At 49.6% G+C, this 5,000-nt stretch overlaps 8 non-coding genes across 8 annotated transcripts; all 8 read right to left on the bottom strand.

Annotated features, from left to right (window-relative positions):
• Positions 1-510: 510 nt before the first annotated feature.
• Trnas-cga lies at positions 511-592 on the bottom strand. Its single transcript has one exon. It is a non-coding gene; the product is annotated as a tRNA-Ser (tRNA).
• Positions 593-730: 138 nt separating this feature from the next.
• Trnak-uuu lies at positions 731-803 on the bottom strand. The gene has a single exon. It is a non-coding gene; the product is annotated as a tRNA-Lys (tRNA).
• A 540-nt stretch (positions 804-1,343) lies between these two features.
• Trnaf-gaa lies at positions 1,344-1,416 on the bottom strand. Its single transcript has one exon. It is a non-coding gene; the product is annotated as a tRNA-Phe (tRNA).
• Positions 1,417-1,996: 580 nt separating this feature from the next.
• Trnas-uga lies at positions 1,997-2,078 on the bottom strand. The gene has a single exon. It is a non-coding gene; the product is annotated as a tRNA-Ser (tRNA).
• Positions 2,079-2,818: 740 nt separating this feature from the next.
• Positions 2,819-2,900, bottom strand: Trnas-cga. The gene has a single exon. It is a non-coding gene; the product is annotated as a tRNA-Ser (tRNA).
• A 138-nt stretch (positions 2,901-3,038) lies between these two features.
• On the bottom strand, positions 3,039-3,111 carry Trnak-uuu. Its single transcript has one exon. It is a non-coding gene; the product is annotated as a tRNA-Lys (tRNA).
• A 540-nt stretch (positions 3,112-3,651) lies between these two features.
• On the bottom strand, positions 3,652-3,724 carry Trnaf-gaa. The gene has a single exon. It is a non-coding gene; the product is annotated as a tRNA-Phe (tRNA).
• A 580-nt stretch (positions 3,725-4,304) lies between these two features.
• Positions 4,305-4,386, bottom strand: Trnas-uga. The gene has a single exon. It is a non-coding gene; the product is annotated as a tRNA-Ser (tRNA).
• Between the last annotated feature and the right edge of the window lie 614 nt (positions 4,387-5,000).

Genomic DNA, 5,000 nt, shown 5'->3' with positions numbered 1-5,000 from the left:
ATGCGGACCCACGCAAGAGCATTATCGTACAGCTGCGTGGTGTGCGAGTGATTCGCATGTCGTAATTACTGGCTTACGGCTCCAATGGCGACTTCACCGACTTCCCACTGACGCACCGCTGACGCTAGTTTTCTGTCGTCTTAAAACGATGGACATACCTCCAAGCAGCTGCGAGATCTTAAGAAAAGAAACGCTGCACCACTGCTTTTGCCGCACTCGAGTGATTGAAATTGCGATTCTTAAAAAGAAAATGAGATGTTCGCTCTGTCCATCACTTTCGAGCACATCTGTGTACTCACGATCTCAGCGACGGCTTTCTGCAGTCCCAGCGTCAGTGTCAGTGTGAGGTGAACCGATAGCCAGAGTAAGCAGCGGTCGTCGCGAAAACTCAGTATTCTTAAAACGGAAATTTTCGTCTTGTTGAGAATGGCGTCACTGGTTTGCACCCGCATTCGCCCACACATGTCACATGTGTGCGAAAATGTTTGCTCCTCTTTACGCAAAATCGCACGCAGCCGGTAGGATTCGAACCTACGCTCCCAGAGGGAATCTGATTTCGAGTCAGACGCCTTAACCACTCGGCCACGACTGCCGTTAGCGCGGTGTTCTCCGGACACATGCAACTGCTACCGTTTAAAGCACTGTGGTGTCAGAAAACGGCGTAGCTGCATTATTTTCTGTAGCGTCTCCACCGCTACCAGACGAATCGCTACCAAAGTATTAAAATTTCCGCCTGGACAGGGACTTGAAACCTGGGCCCTTAGGTTAAAAGCCTAATGCTCTACCGACTGAGCTATCCGGGCTCACACGAGGCTGCAAAACCTCCCACGACGCACAACTATACATTGACTCATGTCCTTTACTGTTGTGCAATCGCTGTATGGGGCCGTTAACAAATAAAACGTCGCCTAAATGCTGTCTACAAACTTACCGCGCTAAGCTTGTAACACACTATCGAAGACTGCTGGCACATGATGCAACAACAAATTGCACCAGTTGTTACGTCTCATACGTTGGAGCAGAGAATTTACGTGTTTTGTCGACACTCACTGGGCAGTTGGAAAATTCACAAGCATTTCGAATGCAATGTTTCCCACGCTTTCGCTCATTTCACGGTTCCGTTGAAGACGTTCTTCACCACCTGACACAGAAAAAGGAATGCAGTCGGTAGGATATTTTTAATTCTTTTGCTTCTAGGGGAGTTAGTTGTCTAGTGAGTTCCTCTTATGGCATGCACTAGACAACCAGAACAGCTACAGGAGAGAGTCATTTTTGTTGTCAGCGGTAGTTGCATTATCACAAACGCAGAGTAATTCCATTGGCGTCGCATCAAAACGAATCCCTGCCGAAACCCGGGATCGAACCAGGGACCTTTAGATCTTCAGTCTAACGCTCTCCCAACTGAGCTATTTCGGCTGACGTTGAAGGTTCTCATTTGCATGTGTTGATTAACCTCTGCCTCGTTGCCAATTTCACAGTCACCTTCGTCTGATAAGACACAGGGGCGCTGAAAGGCGAGCAGCCGATGCAGTGAAGTTACACACACATTTCTTCTTCTTCCGTCATCGTAACAAGCAAACATGTCGACTCGATTCGTGTAATATTGACTTCGCTGACGCTAGAAAACCCGTGTCATATCGATGCCAGGGGCAACTCGTGTGCGGAGAACGAGACACAAGAAGGAGTGAGTCTCTCCACCGTATGGGAGGCAGTATCTAGCAGATACACACGGTAAAACATTCGACTTGCGTTAGCTCACACGTCATCGTCTGCAAGCTAAAATGGACACATCTGCACTGCCCAGTGAGGCGACACTTGTACTAACACCTGGTGGACGCCTGTGAGACGCGGAGATGAGCTGCGGCTTCTGGGCGCGACTGTAGCGCTGCGCCCTGGATCAAATAGCACTGCACATTGCTGGTGACCCACGTGTTTAGTAGTGACGCAACTGCTAGGATGCAGCTGAACGTCCGCCATTTGAGAGCGAGAAAATTTTCGCAGTCGGCAGGACTCGAACCTACGCTCCCAGAGGGAATCTGATTTCAAGTCAGACGCCTTAACCACTCGGCCACGACTGCCGGTGGCGGAAGCGACTCCCGACAACTGTAACCGCCATCTTTAGAAGCAATCTGGTGGCAGAAAACGGCGTGGCCTCACTCTTTCCTGTACGGTTTCCATTAGCCGTTACGAAAGTGTATTAATTTTCGCCCAGTCAGGGACTTGAACACAGGTGTATTAATTTTCGCCCAGACAGGGACTTGAACCCAGGACCCTTTGGTTGAAAACCTAACGCTCTACCGACTCAGCTATGCGGACCCACGCAAGAGCATTATCGTACAGCTGCGTGGTGTGCGAGTGATTCGCATGTCGTAATTACTGGCTTACGGCTCCAATGGCGACTTCACCGACTTCCCACTGACGCACCGCTGACGCTAGTTTTCTGTCGTCTTAAAACGATGGACATACCTCCAAGCAGCTGCGAGATCTTAAGAAAAGAAACGCTGCACCACTGCTTTTGCCGCACTCGAGTGATTGAAATTGCGATTCTTAAAAAGAAAATGAGATGTTCGCTCTGTCCATCACTTTCGAGCACATCTGTGTACTCACGATCTCAGCGACGGCTTTCTGCAGTCCCAGCGTCAGTGTCAGTGTGAGGTGAACCGATAGCCAGAGTAAGCAGCGGTCGTCGCGAAAACTCAGTATTCTTAAAACGGAAATTTTCGTCTTGTTGAGAATGGCGTCACTGGTTTGCACCCGCATTCGCCCACACATGTCACATGTGTGCGAAAATGTTTGCTCCTCTTTACGCAAAATCGCACGCAGCCGGTAGGATTCGAACCTACGCTCCCAGAGGGAATCTGATTTCGAGTCAGACGCCTTAACCACTCGGCCACGACTGCCGTTAGCGCGGTGTTCTCCGGACACATGCAACTGCTACCGTTTAAAGCACTGTGGTGTCAGAAAACGGCGTAGCTGCATTATTTTCTGTAGCGTCTCCACCGCTACCAGACGAATCGCTACCAAAGTATTAAAATTTCCGCCTGGACAGGGACTTGAAACCTGGGCCCTTAGGTTAAAAGCCTAATGCTCTACCGACTGAGCTATCCGGGCTCACACGAGGCTGCAAAACCTCCCACGACGCACAACTATACATTGACTCATGTCCTTTACTGTTGTGCAATCGATGTATGGGGCCGTTAACAAATAAAACGTCGCCTAAATGCTGTCTACAAACTTACCGCGCTAAGCTCGTAACACACTATCGAAGACTGCTGGCACATGATGCAACAACAAATTGCACCATTTGTTACGTCTCATACGTTGGAGCAGAGAATTTACGTGTTTTGTCGACACTCACTGGGCAATTGGAAAATTCACAAGCATTTCGAATGCAATGTTTCCCACGCTTTCGCTCATTTCACGGTTCCGTTGAAGACGTTCTTCACCACCTGACACAGAAAAAGGAATGCAGTCGGTAGGATATTTTTAATTCTTTTGCTTCTAGGGGAGTTAGTTGTCTAGTGAGTTCCTCTTATGGCATGCACTAGACAACCAGAACAGCTACAGGAGAGAGTCATTTTTGTTGTCAGCGGTAGTTGCATTATCACAAACGCAGAGTAATTCCATTGGCGTCGCATCAAAACGAATCCCTGCCGAAACCCGGGATCGAACCAGGGACCTTTAGATCTTCAGTCTAACGCTCTCCCAACTGAGCTATTTCGGCTGACGTTGAAGGTTCTCATTTGCATGTGTTCATTAACCTCTGCCTCGTTGCCAATTTCACAGTCACCTTCGTCTGATAAGACACAGGGGCGCTGAAAGGCGAGCAGCCGATGCAGTGAAGTTACACACACATTTCTTCTTCTTCCGTCATCGTAACAAGCAAACATGTCGACTCGATTCGTGTAATATTGACTTCGCTGACGCTAGAAAACCCGTGTCATATCGATGCCAGGGGCAACTCGTGTGCGGAGAACGAGACACAAGAAGGAGTGAGTCTCTCCACCGTATGGGAGGCAGTATCTAGCAGATACACACGGTAAAACATTCGACTTGCGTTAGCTCACACGTCATCGTCTGCAAGCTAAAATGGACACATCTGCACTGCCCAGTGAGGCGACACTTGTACTAACACCTGGTGGACGCCTGTGAGACGCGGAGATGAGCTGCGGCTTCTGGGCGCGACTGTTGCGCTGCGCCCTGGATCAAATAGCACTGCACATTGCTGGTGACCCACGTGTTTAGTAGTGACGCAACTGCTAGGATGCAGCTGAACGTCCGCCATTTGAGAGCGAGAAAATTTTCGCAGTCGGCAGGACTCGAACCTACGCTCCCAGAGGGAATCTGATTTCAAGTCAGACGCCTTAACCACTCGGCCACGACTGCCGGTGGCGGAAGCGACTCCCGACAACTGTAACCGCCATCTTTAGAAGCAATCTGGTGGCAGAAAACGGCGTGGCCTCACTCTTTCCTGTACGGTTTCCATTAGCCGTTACGAAAGTGTATTAATTTTCGCCCAGTCAGGGACTTGAACACAGGTGTATTAATTTTCGCCCAGACAGGGACTTGAACCCAGGACCCTTTGGTTGAAAACCTAACGCTCTACCGACTCAGCTATGCGGACCCACGCAAGAGCATTATCGTACAGCTGCGTGGTGTGCGAGTGATTCGCATGTCGTAATTACTGGCTTACGGCTCCAATGGCGACTTCACCGACTTCCCACTGACGCACTGCTGACGCTAGTTTTCTGTCGTCTTAAAACGATGGACATACCTCCAAGCAACTGCGAGATCTTAAGAAAAGAAACGCTGCACCACTGCTTTTGCCGCACTCGAGTGATTGAAATTGCGATTCTTAAAAAGAAAATGAGATGTTCGCTCTGTCCATCACTTTCAAGCACATCTGTGTACTCAGGATCTCAGCGACGGCTTTCTGCAGTCCCAGCGTCAGTGTCAGTGTGAGGTGAACCGATAGCCAGAGTAAGCAGCGGTCGTCGCGA

This window comes from Schistocerca americana, unplaced genomic scaffold, assembly GCF_021461395.2.
Source record: "Schistocerca americana isolate TAMUIC-IGC-003095 unplaced genomic scaffold, iqSchAmer2.1 HiC_scaffold_477, whole genome shotgun sequence".
Classification (NCBI taxonomy): Eukaryota; Metazoa; Arthropoda; class Insecta; order Orthoptera; family Acrididae; genus Schistocerca; species Schistocerca americana.
Note: the sequence above shows the minus strand (reverse complement) of the source record. Positions and strands in the feature narration are given on the sequence as shown.